This window comes from Lithobates pipiens, unplaced genomic scaffold, assembly GCF_037356315.1.
Source record: "Lithobates pipiens isolate NorthernLeopardFrog02 unplaced genomic scaffold, aLitPip1_a1.2 Scaffold_16, whole genome shotgun sequence".
NCBI lineage: Eukaryota > Metazoa > Chordata > Amphibia > Anura > Ranidae > Lithobates > Lithobates pipiens.
The window spans coordinates 189,672,620-189,698,743 of record NW_027507748.1 but is presented as its reverse complement, the minus strand read 5'-3'; the positions used below and the strand labels follow the sequence as shown (position 1 = coordinate 189,698,743).

The 26,124-nt window shown below is 42.1% G+C and overlaps 1 protein-coding gene across 2 annotated transcripts in view; it reads right to left on the bottom strand.

The window, feature by feature from the left end:
- The window catches only part of TBL1X (transducin beta like 1 X-linked), a 475,925-nt gene that overhangs the window by 368,783 nt on the left and 81,018 nt on the right, over positions 1–26,124 (bottom strand). Inside the window, exon 3 of one of the 2 annotated variants that reach the window (XM_077480837.1) lies at positions 10,789–10,868. The exons of the other annotated variant lie outside the window; for it this stretch is intronic. The gene's annotated coding sequence lies outside the window, so the exon portion shown is untranslated. The remainder of the gene's footprint in view (positions 1–10,788; positions 10,869–26,124) is intronic. 2 annotated transcript variants of the gene reach the window in all.

Here is a 26,124-nt window from a genome sequence, read left to right as displayed (position 1 = left end):
CTGCAAGCTCTATTATAAAAGATAGATCACTAGCTAAATAGGTGAGGTGAATATAGCGGTGTATACTGGGGTCAGGGCACGCAGACAACAACCACTACAGAAGAGCAAGATCGAAAATCGGCCGATAACGATCGGTGTATACTGTGTTGAAGGTACACAGAACACCCACTAACTGCTTCAGACGCCAACACACTACACAAGGCAGCCGCGCTGGCGGCCTTATATAGTGTGGGGCGTGTACTACACAGTCTGAGCTATGATTGGCCACAGGCATCCTGCCTGTGGCCAATCATGGCTCTCCTCGCTGCTGGCGCTGTGATTGGCCAAGCATGCGGGGTCACAGTGCATGCTTGGCCAATCATGAGCCAGCAATGCACTGCGATGACGCAGTGCATTGTGGGCCGTGAGCGCCACACGAATTTGGTGCGAACGGCCCATAATGTTCGGAATTCGCCGAACGGGCGAACAACCGATGTTCGAGTCGAACGTATGTTCGACTCAAACACGAAGCTCATCCCTACTGACCACTGCAGTCTACATGGAAATTGCTAAAAATGGAGCAACTCTGCATGTCAACCAATCATCTTCCATATTTCATTTTCAAAGCTGAGCAAGCTAAAGACAGAAGCTAATTAGTTGCCAAGTGCGTGCCACTGTACATACTAAAGTGTTTATCACAAGTTGCTGCTTGAGACTAGTTTCTGACTATTTCAATTAAGTTTTTTCTTAGTGTTTAATCTTTGTCCATATTTGGCTTTAGTTTTTAAAGATGATCCTTTAGGTTTATATGTATACTACTGTACCACAACTCTCACTTGTGGTACAGTACTTTGTGGGTACTAGGACTGTGACTGTGCAGTGCATACTGCAGTCTGCAATTAGGCATAGATTCAATCTTTTAGGTAACTCCCAATGCCAAGCACAATTGAAGCAATGCTATGCAGCTTCTTAGAAAAAAGGCCAACTGTTTATGACACAGTGCTTCAACATGCTGTCAGGTTTAGGGTTTACATCTATTTTAACCACTTGCTTACTGGGCACTTAAACCCCCCTCAGTCCCAGACCAATTTTCAGATTTCAGCGCTGATGCACTTTGAATGACAATTGCGCGGTCATACAACACTATACCCAAATTAAATTTTTATCATTTTTTTCCCACAAATAGAGCTTTCTTTTGGTGGTATTTAATTACAGCTCAGAGTTTTATTTTTTGCTAAACAAACAAAAAAAGATGCAAAAAAAAAAAAAAATCATGTTTAATAGTTTGTTATAAAATTTTGCAAACGGGTCATTTTTCTCCTTCATTGAAGTGCGCTGATGAGGTGGCACTGATAGGCTGCACTGGTGGGCACTGATGGGCTGCATTGGTGGGCACTGATAGGCTGCATTGGTGGGCACTGATAGGCTGCACTGGTGGGCACTGATAGGCATAGTTAAGGCGGCACTAATAGGCACAGATAAGGTGGCACCGATGGGCACAGATAAGGCGACACTGATGGGCAAAGATGGGCACAGATAAGGTGGCATGGATGGGTGGCACGGATGGGTGGCACGGATGGGTGGCATGGATGGGCACTGATAGGTACCACTGATAGATGGGACTGATGGGCACTGATAGGTGGCACTGATAGGTGGCACTGATAGGTGGCTCTGATAGGTGGCACTGCTGGGCACTGATGGGCGGCACTGCTGGGCACTGGTAGATGACACTGATGGGCACGGATATGTGGCACTGGGGTGCAGCACCTTTGTTGAGGCAGATTGTGGGCACTGCTGGGTGGCACTGTGGGCACTGCTGGGTGGCACTGCTGAGTGGCACTGTGGGCACTGCTGGGTGGCACTGTGGGCACTGCTGGGTGGCACTGACGGGGGCACTTACTTTTTTAATGTGGCACTGGCAGGGGGCAGGTGGGCACTAGCAGGGCTGGCCATGATCGGGACTGATGTCCCGATCACGGCCGCCGGTGATCGGCTTTTTTTTTCTCCTCGCGCTGACAGCGCGAGGAGGAATAATAGCCGTTTACTGGCTCCGTTATATCACATTATCAGCTGTCATTGGCTGACAGCTGATCACGTGATAAGGGGTCGGGATCGACCCCTTGCACGGATCGGTAGGGGTGCTCGTGCACGGGACTACGTCTATTGACGTCGTCCCGGAAAAGGAGATCCGCGCTGTAGCCGTCATTTGGCTATAACGCTGATCTCAAGTGGTTAAAGTACTACTGTTTTAGCTGTATTGGCTAATCTTTTGTTCTTTAACCACTTGGCAATCGCAACATATATATATATATATGTGTGTGTGTGTGTGTGTGTGTGTTGCAGCTTGCAAGTGGCTTACCGGGGTTATGGCTGAAGCTATCAGCCATACCCCGGTATTTTTTTTTTGACCCGGCAATTGGCTTTCTCGTGAAAGTGGTCAGTGTTTAATTAGCCACTGGATCACTTTCAGAACAGCAGGAGGTCATGTCCCCCCCCCCACCCCTGCACATTTGCTGGTGTTTCTAAGGCTTACCGCTTTTACCAGCGCACTCGAGAAATGTTCAGACGATTCGCACAGCTGGTCATAGAGGTTACCAGACACCAGACCTTTTTTGATAGCCTCTATGATCTTGGAGGACCGGAGCAACGTCAAGACATCACTACCGGTCTAGGGCTGAAGTAAAACATTTTTTTTTTTAAAGCAAAAGGTCAACATTTTTTTTTTCTTTTAAGGTAGAGGAAAGATTTAGGGTCTTATTGACCCCAGATCTCTCCATAAAGAGGACCTGTCATCCTTATTTCTATTACAAGGGATGTTTACATTCCTTGTAATAGGAAAAAAAATGATGAAAAGAATAAAGGGATAGTGTAAGAATAAAAAAAAAAACGAATAATAAAAAAATGAAAGCGTCCTCATCCCTCCGTGTTCACATGCAGAAGCAAACGCATATGTAAGTCTTGCATGCATATGTAAGCGGTGTTCACAGCGCACATGTGAGGTATTGCCGTAAATGTTAGAATGTGAGAACGCCAACAAAAGTAGAACATGTTGCATTTTTTCTGTATGGAGAGTAATGCGGCAAAACAAAAATCAAAAATGCAACTCATGGAACTCACATTTCCTCAATTGTCATAAAGAAAAAGAAGAGGTGAAAACACACTGGGACGCATCCAAAATGTAACAAAAAAACAAGCTTACAGAAACATACCCAGAACACAGAAATTGTTGCATGAACCGGCCCTTAAAGCAGAAACGTGATCTGGAAGGCATTTAAGTTGTTTATAATTCCCAGAAGACGACTTCTATGTTTAAAAGGCTAAATACAGCAGTGCCAGTGTGAATGAGGCTGAAGGGATATCTATGTTTACAGTAAGTCTGTATTCTATCAATAGTAGACAGAGAGACAGGCCCACTTTGCAGTAGCCAATGTGAGACATCACTGCTTGTAGCATTCTCTTATTATCCCATCTGCTGCTGGAGGCCAAAGTAATATTCAGTAATGCAAACCTGTTACTTTTCCTAGTATGGGCAAAGTACGTGCTGACATTCACGTAAAGGCCAGTCAACCAGGTTTCTGAGTTGCCAAACCTGAAAACCACATGACTTAAAGTAGTGTTAAACAAATAACCTCTTCATTCATATAGTGCTTGTCTTTGTTTGTAGAATAAGCAGAGTGTGGATTTTCTATTGCACTGGATGTTAGTGCTGTCTGTGAGTGCATCTTTAGTAATTATTTCTCCTGCAAGAAAGATTACATACAAATAGAAGTCTTGTTATCTAAATATCTCTGTTAAAAATAACAATAAATGATCCAATGTCATACAACATCTGATATTAAAGTAGTTCTAAAGGCAGAAGGTGGTTATAATTAACCGCTAAAGGACCACCCCACGTACATACACTGTGGCAGGGCGACCCTTAAGTGCAAAACCACCTTCCTGTACATTATTTCTTTCTTCATGCCTCAGGTGATTGGACACAGCAAGAGCCAATCAGTGGGTCAGGTAGACCCGATGTCTGCCAGAACCCACCCATCGTTCCCGAGGCAGACAGAACAGGGGTCTGCCTATGTAAACAAGGCAGATCGCCGTTCTGTCAGAGGGGAAGATGGAGATGTAACTGCTAAGCAGGAACACAGATCTCTGTCTTCACCCAGTCAAAACACTCCCCCCCCCACAATTAGAAAGCACTCCCAGGAAACACATTTAACCCGTTGATTGCCCCTGATGTTAACCCCTTTCCTACCAGTGTCATTAGTACAGTGACAGTGCATTTTTTTTAGCACTGATCACTGTATTAGTGTCACTGGTCCCCAAAAAGTGTCACTTAGTGTCAGGTTTGTGCACCGCAATGTCACAGTCCTGCTAAAAATAGCTGATCACCACCATTACTAGTAAAAAAATAAAAATTCCATAAATCAATCCCATCATTTGTAGATGATATAATTTTTGTGCAAACCAAACAATATATGCTTACTGGGACTTTTTGCATGAAGGTATAAAACCTTCTCTGTGCAGCAGCCCCCCCCCCAGCCCCCCTAATACTGATATTCCTTTAGCGATGTGCACAAGAGCCTTGGCTCTCCATAAACTCTCCCCCTTATTGGCTGAGACAGCAGGAGGAGCCATTGGATCAGCCAGTGAGCCAATGCAGGGAAAGAGGGGCAGGGCCAAGCCATGGCTTAGTGTGTGAATGGACACGCAGAGCAGTGACTGAGAAGCAAGCCTGCCTGGGTGCCTAGATAGCAAGTTGCTTTCTGTGGGGGCACTCAGCAGAAGTGAGGGGCCAGGAGCACTGGCGAGGGACCCAAGAACAAGAGAATCAGGGCTACTCTGTGCAAAAACACTGCACAGAGCAGGTTTAACATGTTTATTATTTTAATGTAAAAAAATCCAAAACTTTAATATCACTTTAATATATCTATCTTAACTGAAATATGATCACAAGGTCCTTTTACTTAATAAAGTTTAGAACCTCTGGTGCATTTATCCTAGTGTGGGTGTGGTGGCAGCAGGTTTAACACATGTACCTTTGCCTTTTCCTGGAGTCAGGGTCTTCTTGGGTGGTTCTTTATTTGGCAATATACAATCTGTTCTTTACAAACAATCCAAACATGACTTGTGATATTTAGGCAATACAAAGGTAAACAAGCAAAAGGTAATATTCAGATTACTGTGCTGGAAAATTTGGGTTACTAGTAAATGTCTAAGCACAGTTATTGCAAACTGCCTAAACAATCTCTTCCTGCTTAAGCAAAAATATTCTGAATAATAGGCAAGATTGTTAATGCTCATAAATATAGTTTTTTAGCTTGTAGCTGCCAAAAGCTGTGCTATACTTTTGCAAAAATTAGACAGTGAGTGAAGGAATAAAGATGTGGTGCTCCGATATAGAATAACGATGGATCTTTAAAGAGACACTGTAATTTCCACAGAAATTTTCCATGAATAGCTGCCTGCCATAGAAGACAGTGGGTGAAAAACCAAAACATTTCTGTTTTGGTTTTTTGGTCATCAACCTTGTCCTCCGGACCCACTAACAGGCCAGGTTTGCAAGATAACTGAAATACATCACAGGTGATATCATTTTTTGCTCAGTAATTGCAGTATTTTAGTCTGCATCTCCCCAAGGTAATACATAAAACCTGGCCTGTTAGTGGGCCCTGAGGACAGGGTTGATGACCACTGTCCTAATGGACTCATTAGTGACAAGTTGGACCAACTCTCGAAAACAGAAGTTTTAGGACTTGCCACCTGCTGAAGGAGGTAAGTATTCACAATATTTAATTGCAGGGAATTATTCTTTAAATTTTTTGTGGAGTAAATCACTTTAAAAACCCCTCCCATTTTCTTTTTCCTACAGAAGAGGGAACATCTTCATAATGATTTGATGACAATATTATTTTTGAGGTTTTAGGGAAAGGTTTAGAACAATTTTTTTTCTTAACCACTTCAGCCCTGGAAGAATTTACCCCCTTCCATGCCATTTTTTGCGATACGGCACTGCGTCGCTTTAACTGACAATTGTGTGATCGTACGACACCCAAACAAAATTAATATCCCTTTTTCCCCACAAATAGAGCTTTCTTTTGGTTTTATTTGATCACCTCTGTGGTTTTTATTTTTTGCGCTATAAAAAAGAGCAACAATTTTGAAAAAAAAAAACTGAATATTTTGCACTTTTTGTTTTAATAAATATTCCAATAAAAAAAATAAAAAAATAATAATTTTCTTCATCAGTTTAGGCCGATATGTATTCTTCTACATATTTTTAGTTAAAAAATCACAATAAGCATATATTGATTGGTTTGCACAAAAGTTATAGTGTCTACAAAATAGGGGATAGATTTATGCCATTTTTATTATTTATTTATTTTACTAGTAACAGCGGCGATCTACGATTTTTATGGGGACTGCAAATTGCGGACACATCGAACACTTTTGCCACTTTTTGGGGACCAGTGACATTTATACAGCGATCAGAGATAAAAATAGCCACTGATTAATGTATAAATGTCACTGGCAGGGAAGGGGTTAACACAAGGGGTCGATCAAGGTATTAACTGTGTCCCTAGGTGTGTTCTAACTGTAGATGGAATGTGGCTGACTAGAGGAGGAGAGAAATCATTGTTCCTACCTAGTAGGAACACACGATCTGTCTCCTCTCCTCTAACAGAACCGGGATCTGTGTGTTTACGCTGTTACGAGCAATCGTGGGTGCCCAGTGGTCATCGCACGCGCCTGCTATAGCGTCCCAAAGAGCAGATGTACAGCTACGATGGTTCACGCAACAGTACCATCCTGCCGCAGTAAAACCGCGTTGGCTGAATGGGTAGCGTTAAAGTTGAAGTTGAACTCTAATCTTACCATTTTTCCACACTTGCTGCTCTTCATTTCCTGCAAACCTGCATTTCTGCAATATAGCCCTTTGAAGTTGCAGCAGCTATTTAGTACCTGCTCTCATTTGCTTTCTGAAGGACTTCAATCATCACCAATCTCTTCTCCTTTCTCTGGCATCCATTATTTTGTTCCTGAGCGTTATATGAAAGAACACATCCATGGATCTCTTTAGATGTACATGCTCCCTTTTTGGTACACATTTTATCTGGTTATAAAGGTTCAATCCCAGAGCTCCCTGAGGGGGGCGACCATGACAAAGTGCTCTTGCAGTGCGAGACCCTCTGGATTAAGAGGCTTAATGCCACCATCCCCCCTGGCCTGAATGAGGTAAACTGGTTCAGGCCTTTTCTGTAAATAACTTGGTTGCTTTTGGTTTCCCCTTAGGCTATGGCCACACAATAAGTATATGTACATATTTATGTATTTTATATATGCACTTAGAACCCTCATGGGCGACAGATTGATTTGGTTAGCCCTGCCTCTGCTGGATCCTGTTACCTTTGCCCTATTTATATACTTTTACATATTTTCTTTGTTTGTTGTTTTCATTTATGTCCCCTGCCAGATTTCTGATTTCCCTATATTCCTGTCTATGTTTTTTGCCGTAACTCTACCTGTCAACCTGAAGGTCCTATATACCAATGGATCTCCAATTTGGGTTACTATAGGTTGCTGTGGCAGTCAATGGTATTGGTTATAATACCTGTATACAAAACTCTCTCTCTCTATATATATATATATATATATATATATATATATATATATATTTGCTTTAAATGTTCTTTTTTTTTTTTACATGTACTCTTACTGCATATTACCATTGTTTATATGTTCTTGTATATTCTGTTAACTGAGCTCATTTACTTACCTTTCCTTGTTACATGCCTGGTAGCTTCAGCGCCTCCTAGTTTATCCCTATGCAGTGGCAAGGTGAATTCCCTGGTGGATGGATGAGTCCCTGGTGGATGGACGAGTTTGCACATGACCGCCCTCTCTCCACTTCTGCATGTCCTGGCATGGGCACATGCCTTTTGGCCATAGGACGATCACGCATGTGTGCAAGATCTTTTCACACATGCACAATGCGGGAATTCTGACTCAGTGATGTCATACATCGGCAACAGCCGGCATCTGTTAATTTCGCTTGGTTGGGGGATACATAAGCAGGCTTTGCCGGACCCGGGATTTGTGTACTTCAGCACTACTGTATGTAAGTACACCATACTGACCTAGCCCCTGACTGCAGCTATATTGCTGTCTTTTTTTGGAGCTCAATCCATGGCAATTACCTTATCTATGGCCATTGTCCCGTTTTTTTCAAAGGCTGTTCCTACTGGTAAGAAGTGTGTGTGCTTCATTGCACCCCCATCTCTTGCCTTTTTACCCTTTACCCTGCAGCAGTGCAAATCCTTGCTGGGTATTGCTACCCCTATTGCCAGCTGGCCTTTACCTCCCGGGAACCCTTACTCTACCGTATCTCTATAAAAGATATATACCATGCATTTTTCATTCCCCTGTCTCACCATCCTTCTCCCCTCATTCATCACTGCCCCTTCTATTTCCCAACTCCAATTCCCTTGTTCCCCTCACCTTGCAAACCAACCCACTCCCCAACCCCCCACACACCCACCACCATCACCTTCACACCCCCCACCACCCTCACCCCACCCCCCCCCGGTTTTCCTCACTTTCCACTTTCTCCCCCTCAACCCCCAACTCCTTCCTCCCTTCCCTCTCTTTCCTTCCTCCCTCCTTCCCCCCATTCTTTCCTTATACCCCCTTTCCCCCCTTCTCTTTTTCCCCCTCCCTTTACCTTCCTCCCCCCTTTTTCCCCTCTCTCCCACCTATCCCTCCCCTCCTCCTTCCTTTTTCTTTCCTCCCCCCTATTTTTCTCCCTTTGCCCTCCACCTTGTTTTTCACTTCCCCAGTCACACTTCCCCTCTTTCAGTTCTTTGAAATGCATAGTTTATTTATTTATTATTATTTTACAAGTCCATTGACTTGTTATCCTTTTGGTGATGTCCTATGCTCTGTGCATGCCGGGTTTTGCTAAGCAACCCTGCTTTTTCCCCATGTATATTTTTGTACTGTTTTGATTATATATATTGTTGTTATTACTTGGTCAATTGTATTGTTATTGATCATTTGTCAATCAAATTACAGATATACTCCTGACGAAGTGGTAATAGACCACGAAACTAGTTGAAATATTAAACGTGATCAACTATCCCACTGTGATCTTTCCTGGCTGATATACATGGATTGTTACCATGCCTTTAATCAGTTTTTGGTTATTTGCCATGCCTTATTAAATATGTATTAATAAACGTTTATACATCTTTCTATATATCTGTTTATATCTACTTTGGTTTCACCTGTACCAAGATAGTCCAATTGCCCTTGTTCTCCAAGGCAGCTTGGTTGGGGACCAAGCTTCCGGTCCTACATGTCTGAAGTGATGCCAGGGATGTGTTCTTTAACATAACACTCCAGCTTGTAAAAAAAGACCACTAAACTTGCAGCAAAAAGAAGCAGAAAGACCCAGTGATGATGTTGCTGGCCCTCAAAAATAGTCTTTCTTGGAAACAAAAATGTTTAAATGAAAAATGTTAGTTGCAGATTGACTAGAGGGCAGTGTATGTGTGTGGTGTGTGTGTGTGTGTTGGGGGTATATAATGTGTACATTATACTTCAGCTTTACAATTTCTCCAGTAAGATCACAGATAGCAACAGGCACCTGATAAAGGGTTTAACCCCTACCTACTCTAGTGTTAAAGTGCTTTTATTGCTAGCCAGTCTTTACTAGCGAGATTCTCCAAATTTTTTACTCCTGTCACATAATACACGAAAGTAACCCAGTCAATTTAATGAAAGTGCCCATCAACCCAATACCTAAAAAAGAAAAATGTGAATATTTATCTCTCCTGCTGCCCACACTGCCAAATGTGGCTCATCTGAAGAGAATTTGCCAAGCCTATTCTTATTTAGAAAATGACACTTCTAGAAGTGTTGATCTCCTGATCATATACAACATTAAATGTTTCCTCCCGCTGACCTCTATGTCACTTCAAAACACAGTGGAGAAGTAGGGGTTGGCAAGAGGAACCACCAAATACTGTGTGGGATTAGAACATCAGCACTCCAAGAGGGTTAGGTTTCTGAATGGGAACTTGTTCCTACTGCCGATTACTTCCATGTGCCATGCAAGGCCATGTTTTGCCAGTACAGAGATGCACCAGTGTTACCGATGCAGTCCCATAGATGTTTACTGGGCCACATCTATTGCTGCCCCAATATGTCCCACCACTGTGTCCCAATTTTACATTTGTGCAGGCACCAAACACATCCAGGGTGATTTAGGGGACACAGCAAGTGTGTCTGTGCAGCCGCGAGTCCCAATAGACAGCGATGGGACTGCTGGCACAGGTATACAAACAACACCTGTGCATTCCCATGCTGGCAAAACAGGGCACTTGGAAGTAATCAGGCGTGTGAACAATCCCTATGAATTAAGCTGATGCTTTCAATGTAGCAGTGTTCAAGACCACAGGAAGCCGGAGAGGTCAGTATTCCCATCTTTATTTATATGTAAAAGGTTTTAAGGGTACTCTAATCAGGTAGATATATCAAAGCTATTTTGGCAGTCTGGTAATCTTGTTGAGATGGGAAAATCCTATAGCTGGTCTTGTAATCACTGAAAAATGTACAAAACAATGACCATAGATAGACTTCATCAGGCCTACTGATTCATAATGGCAAACCAGCAATTCACAATACACACTCCCATTTAAATTTTCCCCTAGTAAACTGTACCATCATGGATTAACCATTGCTCCTAGGAACATTCATTCCTAATACATAGCTTTTTTTTCTCTATTAAAGAGTCATAGAGCAAAAGATAAACCTTACCAGTTTCATGAATCCTGAACTATATAACTTCTCCACCTTGTTTTGGGCCTTCCTCATGACCTCCTTGCAGTTACATATGCCTGCAACAGGACAATGGAAGCTATTTACTCTCTTTGTACAGACTATTAATAACTTTATGTTCTGAGGCAACTTTGATTTTGGCAACATTGGCCTTAAACATATCTTAAAACAAACAAAACTCTTTTTTATGTGAATTGGCAATAAACAGAAGGTTGTCCATCATATTTTATCACAAGAACAAGCCTTTCCTTACAAACGTGCTTTTATCTGTTATTTTAAAATTGTCAATAACATACACATATAGAGACAAATGACTAGGCACAGCAACAAGCAGTTTTTCAATGTACTTTATTGTCAGTGAAATCTAGACCTATCCTCCTGTCTACAGAACAAAAGGTCACTTTCTTGCAAGCTACTAATGCTACCCTAGCGTTATTTTTTTTGGTGTGTGACTAATTAATGAAATCAGCATATTAAGTATCATTTTATATAAATCTGCCAGTAGCTAGTGTGTTTCATAATGAAAAGGAACTGTATCTTGGGGAACACAATGTCCAACATGTTAGATAATTAATAAGTATATTGCATTAGGAAGCCTGTTATTCACTTGAGATATCAAAATGTTTAAACAAAAGAAGCAGTTCTGAGTATCTGATTTCTAGGAAGTGTACAACAATAAGCTACCAGCAGCCACAGGTCAACGTGACTTAAAAGAGTACACCATGGCCTTAATATATTGTTATGCTGTATAACGCTTATGTAAAACTAAGGATAATTATATCATGCCCATAAGGGAGGTGTGTATTTCTAAATTTCTACACTCCCTAAGGTACTCAATCCTGAGCTCCATAACGTATATAACATCACGTAGGCATCAAAAATTAATAAGTCCATAAACTAAATGAAAAAATAAAATAAACAGTTTTGTATGATTTTTGGAATGACAATTGTGACAGTGCTCTAAAGTACTACTGTAATGGTAGCAATGTGAATTTCGTGCATGCAAATGTTGTTTTCAGTGACGTGGAAGACTAGTTCTATGCTGATTAAACAATGTTCATATTAACCCTCGTGTGGATGAGTGTTGACTCTAGCAGTCATGAGGGACTTGTGTGTCCACCAGAAATGGAAGCACATAACTTCATGTTGTAAAGCGCTGTGCAAACCGTTGGCGCTATATAAATTCTGTATAATAATAATAATAACTGCCTCTCCAAGCTTTGCATCTTTTTCAATAAAACACAGCCCAGTCTTGCCAGGCTTGCACTATCTTCTCCTGCCTCAGTGACACAAATCTATGGGAAGCCAGTGACTGGTATGAAATAAAGATCTATTTTATTAAAAGCTAGCGGGTAAAGAGGATTATTGGGTGGGATTCTCCATGAACTGTAATGCATCTAATAAAGAGTACTATACTAAGTATTATGGTATTTATGGAATCTTTTATATTTGGGCAGTCACATAACAGATGTTGGGAATTTTCACCCCATAATCCTCTTTACTAGCCATATCACATTGAAAGAGCAATCCCCATAGGACTCCACTTTTGTTAAAAAACTTGTAAGAAACACAGTTTTGCTTTCCTGAATTTCATTCATTGCTATCCATGTCATATTATATATTGTAATACTAACAGGAAATGTATCATGCATAAACATAAATAAACATAAAAAAGCAAGCCTAGATGGTTCTATGCAGTATATTTACAAATACCCAATCACTGGCACCAGAAAACAGCAGCAATCAAATTTAAAGATTTTCTGGCTGTGAATGCAACACAAGGGTGTGATTTACTAAAGGCAAATAAGCTGTTCACTTTGCAAGGGAATTTGCACTTATCTTATCTAGTTAAATAATGAAGGTGAAGTTCTGTTGACTTCCATCATCCAATCATGTGCAAGCAAAAATACAATTTTTTTTTTATTTTCTAATTGTCAAGTGAATTTTTTTACCATATTCACTTATCTAGGGAAACAATTCTCTTATAAAATGAACAGTCTATTTGCCTTAAGTAAACTAACCCAAATGTGTTGATGCATGGACATGCATCATACTGTGATTACTAACTAGGCTAAACATTTCTCTGTAAATGTGTGTCTCATTTGCAATTTTTGTTTGACACATCCTACAGTAAACACAGGACAACACTGTAATGGGTCAGTGTGTCTATTGTGCTGTTGTTACTTGATTCAGATTTCAGCTTATGCTAGGTTATGCTATTTTGTTCCTGTTGAATGTAGAGTATACAGTGATACAACAGCAAGTCATGTTACGTAAATGGGTGACCCCCTCTGACAACATAGGGAAAGCCATAGGGAAGTCCCACCCTCCGTTATTTAAGAAGTGTCTGAAGAAGCGGAGCGTCACACTGCTGAAGACTCCCACAGAGGCGGATTGTGTGGACGGCGGGGAGAAGAAGCCGGAGCAAGATGCGGGATGAGAAGAGTGGAGGAAGAAGAAGATGGAGAAGAAGAAGAACACCGAAGGAAGACCAGAAGAAAGAAGATGAAAGAGAAAGAAGCGCAAAGAAGAAGAATTTAATAAAGGACTTGTCAAAAACTGTCTTTTGTTCTTTTTAATTATTTCGTCATTTTTTTGTGAAATGGTAGGGATACATTTGTACCCCATTACCAATTCGCACGGGGGGTGGGATCTGGGGGTCCCCTTGTTAAAGGGGGCTTCCAGATTCCGATAAGCCTCCCACCCGCAGACCTACCTCAAAGCACCCTCCCAATGTTGAGGGCATGTGCCCCGGTACAGTTCAGGAGGGGGGCGCTCTCTCGCCCCCCTCTTTTCCTGCGGCCTGCCAGGTTGTGTGCTTGGATAAGGGTCTGGTATGGATTATTTTTTTTTAAATTGGTGCGGGGTTCCTCTTAAAATCCATACCAGACTTGAAGGGCCTGGTATGGAATTTAGGGGGACCCCCATGCATTTTTTAAAAAAAAAATTGGTTCGGGGCTCCCCTGTGGGGAAATCCCCATGCCGTTTTTATCAATTAACTTTTATGTGTATTGTGGACCGACAATTCATTATAGTAGTTTTAAATTACTTTTTTTTTCCTTTAGAAATGTAATTTTGCTGTCAGACAGTTCTAAACATGGGAAACATGCGCCCCTTTATAGGCATACTATAGACAGCCCCCAGGTATGAAATTTAAAGGAATATTACACTTTTATTGTTTTACTTTAAGCATTATTAAAATCACTACTCCCAAAAAAACTGACATTTTTAAAACTTTTTTTTTGCATTGATACATGTCTCCTGGGGCAGGATCCAGGTCCCCAAACACTTTTTATGACAATACCATGCATATAAGCCTTTAAAATTAGCACTTTTGATTATTCATGTTCGAGTCCCAAAGACTTAATTGGTGTTCGCGTGTTCGAACTAATTTTTTGCCTGTTCGCATTGTTCTTGTGCAAATCGAACGGGGGGGGGGGGGGTGTTTGACTCATCACTGCCAATGACATCATCAGTTGATAAGGAGGATGTTAGTCGCCTGCATAACATCATTGTCTGACCTTTCTCTGCCTCTCTCCATCAGCTTTGGGGTCACATGTGTATTTGCTTTGCAAGAATATATCACCTGTAATGTTGAGTGTCCTAGGTGTTGTGGATGTTGCTGCAATATGTAAAACTATTAGAATAGTTTTTACATTTTACAATTGGGTGTCTCAAGACTGTCCATCATTTTAAAGGATGCCTCAAGACTGTTCATAATTTTGGAGGATGCTTTGAGATTGTAAATAATTTTAAAGGTGTGTTGACTGAAAAAAAGGTTGAGAAACACTGTATTAGAGCAATGAATGAGATTCAAATCTGCACTGCAAAATGACAAAGTGCCATTTGGCAGTCTGACTGTTCACTGTAAATGATAATCAAAAATGAAAACTTTGGTTTACTAAAATAAGCAGTATATGTATTAAGTGTTAAAAGAAATTCCACATGACAAAATTCTTACATACTAAGCTAAATAATGGTCTTTGATTATAAAGCCCTAGCACAAAATTACACCTGTTGACTACTAGACGAATTAGACAGGCATGTTGCCTCGAAGTAGACATGCTTAACATCGCCTGACTGCTGCTTTCCCTTGCATAAGCTTTTACTATATGACCTCATTTATCCATCTGGCCAAACATTCCATGGATTTGCTGAGGAAACAAATTATATATGGACCTGACCTTTTGCCTGCTGTCCAGTAACAAACCAGTGATTGTCACATTGCTATAAATCACAAGCTTGCCCTGCACTCAGTCAGTTTTGAACATGACTTTAGTGGAGAAGATCAAATCCATTTAAGCCTACCCATAATATGCTAGTTTAAATTGGAGAAATGACATAGCTGCAAATTGATTATAATATACAGTATACCTAGGTACCATGTGCCACTCCTACAATTGTATGTTAAAGTTTGTATAGAGTAAATTCATGATTTTAATAAACAGGGTTTATATATGTATTTCTAGAATACAATTTTTTTTTATTGATAATTTTTTAACTTGAAGCGGGGCCACAGGAAAAACACCATATACATAAACGTTGTACATATATGTGAGCTGTTTTATTTGCCAAAGGAATTGTATTTCAGTCCATTTAGTCCTGCGATTTACACAAAACAGTCAGTCTTGTAACCTAACTTTTCTTTGCCGCAGATAAGCAACACATATATTGTAGGTTACCAGCCTTCCCAAAGGCTGTGAATGGACAGTGAAGAAGCAACAGCAAATCGATCATTTAATTACTCGTCTCTAAGTCAGCAAGTTCTTTCTAAGCACATATGCGTATAGGATACTTCCCAAATACTGTCCCTCCCTCTTCAAGTCTGAATATTGTTGTACTGGAGATTACATAATGCTAAAATAAACTCAGATTCGGGTATTTATACTAGTTGCCCTTAAAACCATTTCAGGATTTATAATAAATACATAACTGCATTCATTTTTAGTTTTTAGTTTTTTTTCTTATTTCTGCCTGGAGTTCATCTCTAAACATTGACCAGTTCTAAATGACTTTTAATTGTAATAAAACTGAAGCATGTCTCTTATTGCAAAACCCTTTGTGCATTTGCTGCCTCTATGGATAAAGTCTTTCTTTTTGGATAAAATAATGCTTTAAATATGGCCTGGATATTGGGATGAAATGTCAAGCCCTCTCCATGTTGCTATACAGAAAGTTCTCAAGTAGGGGCTTTTGCAATTAAGTACCTGTAGTCCCATTAGTATAATGATGGCGTCCTTTCCTAACCAATGAAACCACAAAGCTCCTGATTCATGCCCTGGTTATCTCTCGCCTTGACTACTACAACTTCCTTCTCATTGGCTTACCTTTAAATAGGCTATTCCTCCTTCAGTCTATCATGAATGCTACTGCCAGACTCATTGACCTTACAAACCGCTCAGTGTCTGCTACCCCTCTCTGCCAATCCCTCCATTGGCTTCCACCCAACAAAAAATCAATTCAAAATACTAACAATAACTAACAAAGCCACCCAAAACTCTGCCCTCAGCTACATCACTAACCTAGTCTCAAAAATACCAACCAATTCATCCTCTTTGTACTTCCCAATACCTCCTGCTCTCTAGCTCCCTTTATCACCTCCTCCCATTCTCCCCTCTAGGATTTCTCCCGAGCCTCTGCCATCCTTTGGAATTCTCTACCCCAAACTGTCCTACTATTTCCAACTCTATCCACTTTTTTGGCGATCCCTGAAAACTTTTCTCTTAGGAGAAGCCTATCCTGCTCTCACCTAACAACTGTACGTTTATTTTCTTCATCAGCTCATCTCCCAGAGCTATTACCTTTTTGTATAACTAGACCCTCCCTCTTAGATTGTAACCTCTAACGAGCAGAGCTCCCTGATTCCTCCTGTATTGAATTGTATTGTAACTGTACTGTCTGCCCTAACGTAAAGCACTGTGCAAACTATTAGCGCTATATAAATCCTGTATAATAATGATAATCATAATAAATATAAGTAAAAAATAACTGATTCGCTTGGTACAAAGCAAGACAATATTCATTCACCACCTCCCTTGGTAAGTGCAGGTCAGATAAGCTTGTATAACATAAATGCTATAGACATGATAAAATCAGTAATACTGCTGATTTATCAGTTTTTGATTCACCTGAATATAACATTTAATTGGTCATCAGGGAATTGCACACTTTAACCACTTGTCATAATCAGGACATACCTGTACATCCTTGGGTTTCAGTGGTTATACTGGGGTCATTACTGCAGCTTCTGTCCTTACCCCAATATCCTTTTTTTCAGTCAGCGATGCTGAAAAATGTTAAAGTGATCCAAGCAGCTTTACAGCCGCTGGATTGTTTTTACATGTGGCTGAAGGTGGTCTCCCCGCCACCTTTTGCTGCCTTCCCAGGCTTTCATGTACCATCAGGAGTCGGGACTGAAGACACCAGTTTCGCCAGCTGACCATAGATATGAGGGACAGAATTACATTCCCAGATTGTCTCTATGGTCTAGGAATCTGGAAATGACAAGGATTTTGTCACTTCCCGGTGAATCAGATGCTTTTAAAGGCAAAGGAGAGATCTGGAGGTAATAGACTTTAGATGGTTCAGTAAAGAGTACCTGTCACTTCCAAGGCTATAACAGGGGATGTTGTTCATCCCTTGTGATAATAAAAATAAAAAACTAAAGATACAGTGTAAAAAAATAATTTAAATCAAATCAATAATAAAATAGTAATAATTTAAAGCGCTCACGTGGGTGGACAAATTTACCAGAAAATGAAGCCCTCCAGCATTGCACTGACAGGCTTTCCATCTTCACCCAGGCAGCCACAAAAACATCACTCCCATGCATTCACGTTGGAGTCGCAGCTGTGGCACAGCTTTCTCTATGGACAGCATGCTGCCATTGAGAGCACAGTGCACATGCACTGGTGACATCATCAGCACTGCTAAAGTAAATATCTCCTAAATGGTGCACACCCTCTATGGCAAAGGCATAATGAGCTAGTATGCATTGCATACTAGCTCATTATGAATAACTTACCTGAGAACGAAGCCCCCGAAGCAGTCCTCTGTCTTCATGTCCACCGCTGCCATGGATCCCTGAGTGACTTCCGGGTCTCGCTGCTCCTGCGCTGTGATTCGCCGGAGCAGCGATGATTTCACTCCCGCGCATGCGCACGGGAGCCGACACTCGTGGCATACTGCCGCGATCTGCGGCCTGCACAGTGCGCCTGCGCGCTGCTGTCTACGGCACCTGTGCCGTAGACAGCGGTGGCTGTCTTCGGGTAAATATCTCCTAAACCGTATAGGTTTAGGAGATATTTCTTGGACCTACAGGTAAACCTTAATCTAGGCTTACCTGTAGGTCAAAGTTGGTTGTAAGGGTTTACAACCCCTTTAATATAAGCTTACCTTTAGGTATAAATAAATAAAAAAAAGCCCTTACTACCACTTTAACTTATTCCATATATTTACTTCTAGACAAATACTAATGAAATAGATCTATGACTTTCTGCAAGAGTTTTAACTCACAAATACTAGATCCTTGAAAAAATATCTGGGTGCCTTATTTAAATAATTCCTAATAATAATTTCAGTTATCTTTAATATGGAAGACAAAGTCTCCCATTGATACAAAAGGTATTTTACAAACTATTTGTAGAATGGTTCAATATGCTCATATTTTAACTTTAACCAGTGTCATTTTTTTGAAATTGTAACATTTTGGCAGCCAAATAATATAATAGAAGCCATTCTACAGTTTTACTGCCAAGACCAGTTTTTCTCACCAATCATTAAAATGAAAGAAAACACAATTTATCATTAAACTGCATATTTGGAATCGAGTTTACAAACATTAAAATAGTTTCTCCGGAAAGCTTATCTAAAAGAAAACTAAAAATATTGATTACATGTTTTTGTTGATTTTTCTATACAGACTATATGAATTAAAATAAATGAAAATTCTCATAGGCATAGATAAAAGAAAAAAAACACAAAGAAATCAAAATAAGAAATGGTTAATAGTTGAAGCCGTGTTTTGACCTATATAGTACATGTTGTAGACACCTACAGTTACATGCAAGTTTTTACATTTTTGAGCCCCAAAATCTAGTAGCTCTTTTCTGCAAATAAAACAGTTTCCTCCAACGTTGGATCTTTGTTGGTGCACAAAAAGGATACTGGTCACGATTCTCACCCAGCAATACAGACTGTGAGTCCTTGGGCCTCTCCTTGGTACAACACTGCCTTAGTACAAATTCTAAGATGCAATAAATTACTCCACAAAGGTGGATTGTTTCAATTGAAAGGTCTATTTAATGAACATCCAATACAAATATCAGCAACTACTTTTACATCTTTTTTATTTTATAGGGATAGAGACAGGAGGTGATGGATTGATGGAAACAGGAGGTGATGGAGGTATGGTGTGATGGAGATAGGAGGTGATAGATGGATGGTGTGATAAAGACAGGAGGTGATGGAGGAATTGTGTGATAGAAACAGGAGGTGATGGAGGAATGGTGTGATGGAGACAGGAGGTGATGGAGGGATGGTGTGATAGAGACAGGAGGTGATGGAGGGATGGTATGATAGAGAAAGGAGGTAATGGAGGAATGGTGTGATAGAAACAGGAGGTGGTGGAGGAATGGTGTGATGGAGACAGGAGGTGATGGAGGGATGGTGTGATAGAGACAGGAGGTTATGGAGGAATGGTGTGATAGAGACAGGAGGTGATGGAGGGATGCTGTGATAGAGACAGGAGGTGATGGAGGAATGGTGTGATAGAAACAGGAGGTGATGGAGGAATGGTGTGATGGAGACAGGATGTGATGGAGGGATGGTGTGATAGAGACAGGAGGTGATGGAGGGATGGTGTGATAGAGACAGGAGGTGATGGAGGAATGGTGTGATAGAAACAGGAGGTGATGGAGGAATGGTGTGATGGAGACAGGAGGTGATGGAGGAATGGTGTGATGGAGACAGGAGGTGATGGAGGAATGGTGTGATAGAGACAGGAGGTGATGGAGGGATGGTGTGATAGAGACAGGGGGTGATGGAGGAATGGTGTGATGGAGACAGGAGGTGATGGAGGAATGGTGTGATGGAGACAGGATGTGATGGTGGGAGGGTGTGATAGAGACAGGAGGTGATGGAGGGATGGTGTGATGGAGACAGTAGGTGATGGAGGGATGGAGACAGGAGCTGATGGAGAGATAGAGACAAGAGGTGATGAAGACAGGAGGTGATGGAGGGATGGTGTGATGGAGACAGGAGGTCTTTAGAATTGTGAACATACATTCTGGTGATCCTGATTTCCCCTTACTTTCTTTACATATTGCACTTGTTTGTGGCTTAAATACTGAAATTTGCACTTAAAACTGTAATTTTGTAACTTTTGTAAAATGCCAGTAAAAACTTGACTGTGCCAGTAAATTGCAGGGTTTATTTCAGTAAATTTCAAACTGATAGGTTGGCAACACTGGTGTAGAGACTAAAAACATACCTTCAAAATGGGGCTTAACAGCAGACCATTCTTTCAGATCAATGAAATTTAAAATGGTCTTGGGCCTGTTGTTTACAATAAGTGTAGAGTAGAGGGTAGAATGTAGATAAAAAGTACACTTTTTTGCATAATGTGAAGCATAGCTTCCAGTGACCTGGAACGGGACTGTAGTAAAACATTACAGAAAAATGTACCAGGAAAACAAAGTAGAAAGTGTTACAGGGGGGACTAAATGGAAAGGAGATTCTGAACCAAAAGCTAATAAAATGCAACTCCAGCCACACTGATACATTTACTAATAGAGTTTTGTAACTAGACCTGTCACCTTGAAAGACAGAAGATGAGATCATAAATATATATAGTCCAAATAAGAATGTGGCCCCACAGTTACCTGCAATAAATATAGTACTGTACTCTATAGGACTCTAATTCTATTTTCAAGGTCAAGTCTTAGCATCTAAATTCAAAATTAACTACATTTCTGTAGCATGAATTTACTTTCAACTTCACCCTAGAATGTCTTCAATGTGATAAAATATGGTACACATCTAGATATTAAACATGTATTATTCAAACAAATATTTCCTTTACAGTCAGCATCAAACATATTGTGAAAGAAATGGCAATTTGCTTTGTTGTTTCTTCACCACTCTACTTTTATATAGATGAACCAAAGCCTGATATTAATAAATTGTTATCTTAAATATTTTTATCTGATGCATTTCAGTTTCTTAGATGTTATGAAAATGTATCTACTTTTTATCTAGATTTATTTTTACATTTGTGTTCACCTTGTCTGAAATGTAAGAATTTTCATTTACTGTACTTTTTTATTCAAGCCTTACTGGCAGATGCCAGTATAGTTATATTATATTTTTTTTTTCCTTGACATTATGATGTTTATGTATAGTAAAATAGGAAATATAGTGATTGAAAAGTGATCCCTTGCAGTGTCATGTAACATGTTTCCAGTCTCTACCTCTTATGTACAGCATATCTCCAGTCTACAACCACAACTGTAGCATGTCTTCGGTCTCTCACCCTTTCTTGCAGTATGTCAGCAATCTCTGACAATATTATATAGCGTTACATAGACTTAATATTATATGCAACCCCCTCCTTAAGATGTCAGAGGCTGCAGTTGGAGCCCTCAGTTATCTAGTAAATGTATAGGGACTGTCTATGGGAAAGGGAACGGAGTAGCCAAATGTTTTATACTTTTTTATCTGTCTTTGGGCCTGCATTAAAAAAAATAATAATGTATAGGAGCATACATTGTAAAAATGGTTAAAACAGGATAAAAATGTGTAACTATTCAAAATGTTTAAAAAGAATAATCAAATTTGTAAACTCTAGGGCATTAAAAAGTTTGAAATACAACAATAATTATTTTAACATTTAATTAACTTACAAAGAAGATACAATTCTTCTGGGTGTTAGACACAATAAATATAGTTTAAAAAAGCTCAGTATGTAATTATCACAGATGCAGATTAAGAGGATGTTTTAAAGACGAGCCTCATGTATCACAGAAGTTAGCTTTCAATGTAAAACTACATTTACAAAAACAAATCACATAAAAAGTGTTCTTGTACACTGGAAAATGTGTCTTGCTCATACATTGCAAAAGAAGATATTCGTTTTAATTAGACATGGGCACCATCAATAAATTAGTTTCGTTCTGTTCCGTTACAGTTCGTATTAAAATTAATTCGTACTTCGTATTTCGTGTCCGAAATTCAGTTTCAATTCGTACGAAATACGAATTGTCGTTAGGTTCGTTAACTTGTACGAACGTTCGTTACGATGAATTTAAAGGCAAAAATATACCTCAATATGACAGTCGATGCTGATGGAAGTTTGGTTTTTATCCAAAATACGAAATTCCGTTGAAGAATTTCCTATCCGAAATACGAATTTTCGTTAGATGAGGGGCTCCCACCATTCCTGTGCTGTGCTAACTTCGTCCTGGGGATTCGTAAACAAAAGTTCGTATATCGTACAAAATTCGGACGCATGGCAATTCGTATTTCGGATCCTCCCGAATGTATGAATTTCAGGAAATTCGTACGAATTTGAGATTCGTACGAAACGAATTGCACATGTCTAGTTTTAATGCATCACTCTCCAGCAGTAATCATTCCTCTTTTCTTTTATTGCCCTTGCTGCCCCATTGAACGGTTAAAGTGAAAAAAATATCTAGGACTTCTGGATATGGAGGAGCATTCATTCCCTTTCATCTATCTCTCTTGTGAACATCATTGCCTGATGATTGACTCAGTGCGGTCATAGAGGGCAAAACAACTTCCTTAGCCTTTTATAAGCCCTATGAGCCTCTTCCTTGCTCTCAGAAACTAAATGGAGTGGTTGGAGAGTAAAAGGGAAAGATGTATGTGCTGCTGATAAAGTCTACATTAAAGTAAACCTGTTGCTTTTCCCTGCTCAGTACTGGTCAGGCAAGGTGTGAAGGAGCCCAACTTGCTGCCCAACAACACTTGGAGATTGCAAACCAGGAGCATTCTAAGGCCGCGTACACACGGGCGGACTGTTCGCCCAACCTTGTCCGCTGAACAGTGTTTGGGCGGACAGTCCGCTCGTGTGTGGGCTTTCAGCGGACAGTTTCAGCGGACAGTTTGACGGACAAAGTCTTTCGGAAATTCCGAAAAACTGTCCGCTGAAACTGTGTTTGAACGAACAGTCCGCCCGTGTGTAGGCTACTTTCGAAATGAGCAAACTGTTCCCGCTCGGAGGAAAGTCTGCTCATTTCGAGCGCGTGTGAAGGTAGGCGGGGCCCGCGAAGGAGACGTCGCGGGCTCCGCCGCCTGGAATGGGCTTAAAGGGGAACCCCAACGCCGAAAAAAATCGGCGTGGGGGTTCCCCCAAAGTCCACAACAGACCCTTGTCCGAGCACGCTACCCGGCCGGCCAGGAAAGGGGGGCGAGCGAGCGCGCCCCCCCTCCTGAGCCGTACCAGGCCGCGTGCCCTCAACATGGGGGGGTGCCTTGGGGAAGGGGGGGCCGCGCGGCCCCCCCACCCCAAAGCACCTTGTCCCCATGTTGATGAGGACAAGGGCCTCTTCCCGACAACCCTGGCCATTGGTTGTCGGGGTCTGCGGGCGGGGGGCTTATCGGAATCCGGGAGCCCCCTTTAAGAAGGGGGCCCCCGGATACCGGCCCCCCACCCTATGTGAATGAGTATGGGGTACAATGTACCCCTACCCATTCACCTGTGAAATAAAGTACAAAAAAAAACACAACACAGAGAAAAAATATTTTATTGCACAGCTCCGGGGGTCTTCCGTCTTCGGGGGTCTTCTCGCCGGACTCCTCCGCTATCTTCGTGTAGCTCTTTTACTAGCGGAGGAGCCCGGCTTTCTTCCTCCCCGCCGCCGGCCTCTTCTCCCGACTTCGGGGGTCTTGTCCCCCTCTTCGGTTCTTCTGCCGGGCCACCGCGCCTTCTTGTAGCTCTTTTGCAGGCGGTGGCCCGGTCTTCTGTCGCCGCTGCCTTCCGTTCTTCTGTCGCCGCCTTCGGTTCTTCTGCCGGGCCACCGCGCCTTCTTGTAGCTCTTTTACAGGCGGTGGCCCGGTCTTCTGTCGCCGCTGTCGCTGTCGCCGTCGCCGCCTTCCGTTCTTCTTCTTCTTCTTGTTCTTCTTCTTCTTCCCCAGGAGATGTTGACACATCGCTCTCTCCGGCCGGAATGCCAGAGCCGCGCTGTGCGGTCACTTATATAGTGACAATGGGGCGGTGTCACATGGTATATGTCACATGGGTTGGTCACATGGTGACCCCGCCCCCTTACGATGTCATAGTCCCCATGTGACATCAACCCATGTGACCAACCCATGTGACATATACCATGTGACACCGCCCCATTGTCACTATATAAGTGACCGCACAGCGCGGCTCTGGCATTCCGGCCGGAGAGAGCGACGTGTCAACATCTCCTGGGGAAGAAGAAGAAGAACAAGAAGAAGAAGAAGAACGGAAGGCGGCGACAGCGACAGCGGCGACAGAAGACCGGGCCACCGCCTGTAAAAGAGCTACAAGAAGGCGCGGTGGCCCGGCAGAAGAACCGAAGGCGGCGACAGAAGAACCGAAGGCGGCGACAGAAGAACGGAAGGCAGCGGCGGCAGAAGAACCGAAGAGGGGGACAAGACCCCCGAAGTCGGGAGAAGAGGCCGGCGGCGGGGAGGGAGAAAGCCGGGCTCCTCCGCTAGTAAAAGAGCTACACGAAGATAGCGGAGGAGTCCGGCGAGAAGACCCCCGAAGACGGAAGACCCCCGGAGCTGTGCAATAAAATATTTTTTCTCTGTGTTGTGTTTTTTTTTGTACTTTATTTCACAGGTGAATGGGTAGGGGTACATTGTACCCCATACTCATTCACATAGGGTGGGGGGCCGGTATCCGGGGGCCCCCTTCTTAAAGGGGGCTCCCGGATTCCGATAAGCCCCCCGCCCGCAGACCCCGACAACCAACGGCCAGGGTTGTCGGGAAGAGGCCCTTGTCCTCATCAACATGGGGACAAGGTGCTTTGGGGTGGGGGGGCCGCGTGGCCCCCCCTTCCCCAAGGCACCCCCCCATGTTGAGGGCACGCGGCCTGGTACGGCTCAGGAGGGGGGGCGCCCTCGCTCGCACCCCTTTCCTGGCCGGCCGGGTAGCGTGCTCGGACAAGGGTCTGTTGTGGACTTTGGGGGGACCCCACGCCGATTTTTTTCGGCGTTGGGGTTCCCCTTTAAGTCCATTCCAGGCGGCGGAGCCCGCGACGTCTCCTTCGCGGGCCCCGCCTACCTGTACACGCGCTCGAAATGGGCGGATTTGCCTCCGCCTTACGTGGGTGAGTCCGTTCATTTCAAAAGTTGAGCGAACTGTTTGGCAAACAGTTCGCTGAAACAGTCCGCTCAAAAAGTGCCGTGTGTGGCCATGTCCGTCCATGCTAATTTTGAGCGGACTGTTTGCCGAAACTGTTTGACAAACAAAGTTGGGCGAACAGTCCGCCCGTGTGTACGCGGCCTTAGGGAAAATTTAAAAAATGAAAATGTCTCCTCCTTCTTCTCAACTGTGCTAGAAGTAGGTATTGTTCATTACTACGCGAAATTAGAAGGGGGCACTCATCCAACTTACATTTTATATAAGTAGGCCTCTCAGCTTCAAGGTGCAATTGTGTAGCTGTACAAAATAAAGAAATGGTATGCCTTGCCATGCACTGGTGGGAATCAGTCCTACCTCCGCAGATCACTTGTTACAGACACACGTTTCCTGTCTCTGAATGGTAACTTGGAGTTTGTCCATATTATTTCCAGTTTCATTACCTATGAATTGGAGGTAATTTGGAGGTTTTTTTTATTTTGTTGTAGTAAAAGCAGTGTAAAAGTAGTGCTATTGAGAACTACCTTAATTGTTGCATGTGTTGGTAAAGCTATGGAAATGAGCGGCAAGGAGTTTTAAATTTTTTAAATGGTACCTACTGCCAGGAATATGTTGTTAACCCCTTATTGAATCCCTCCAATAAGCCTAGTACACATGGACTGAATGTCGGGCGACGTTGGCCGGTTCACTTAAAATTGGCCAACGTTCAGCCTGTGTGTATGGCATGCTGGAAAACCAGCAGCCAGCCGGCTACTGATCAGAGCTGTAAGCCAATACTGGAGTGTTCTGGCGTGGGCGGACTGGTAGAACACAAAAATAACAGCAGGGGAGATCGCTGCACTAGCACCAGATCATTAGTACAGTGGCTCCGACCACAGCTGTCAGTTTTTTTCTTCTGGGTTGAACGAAGAAAAAAACTAGTGGTGTGTACTAGGCTATAACATTTTGGGGTTTTAACT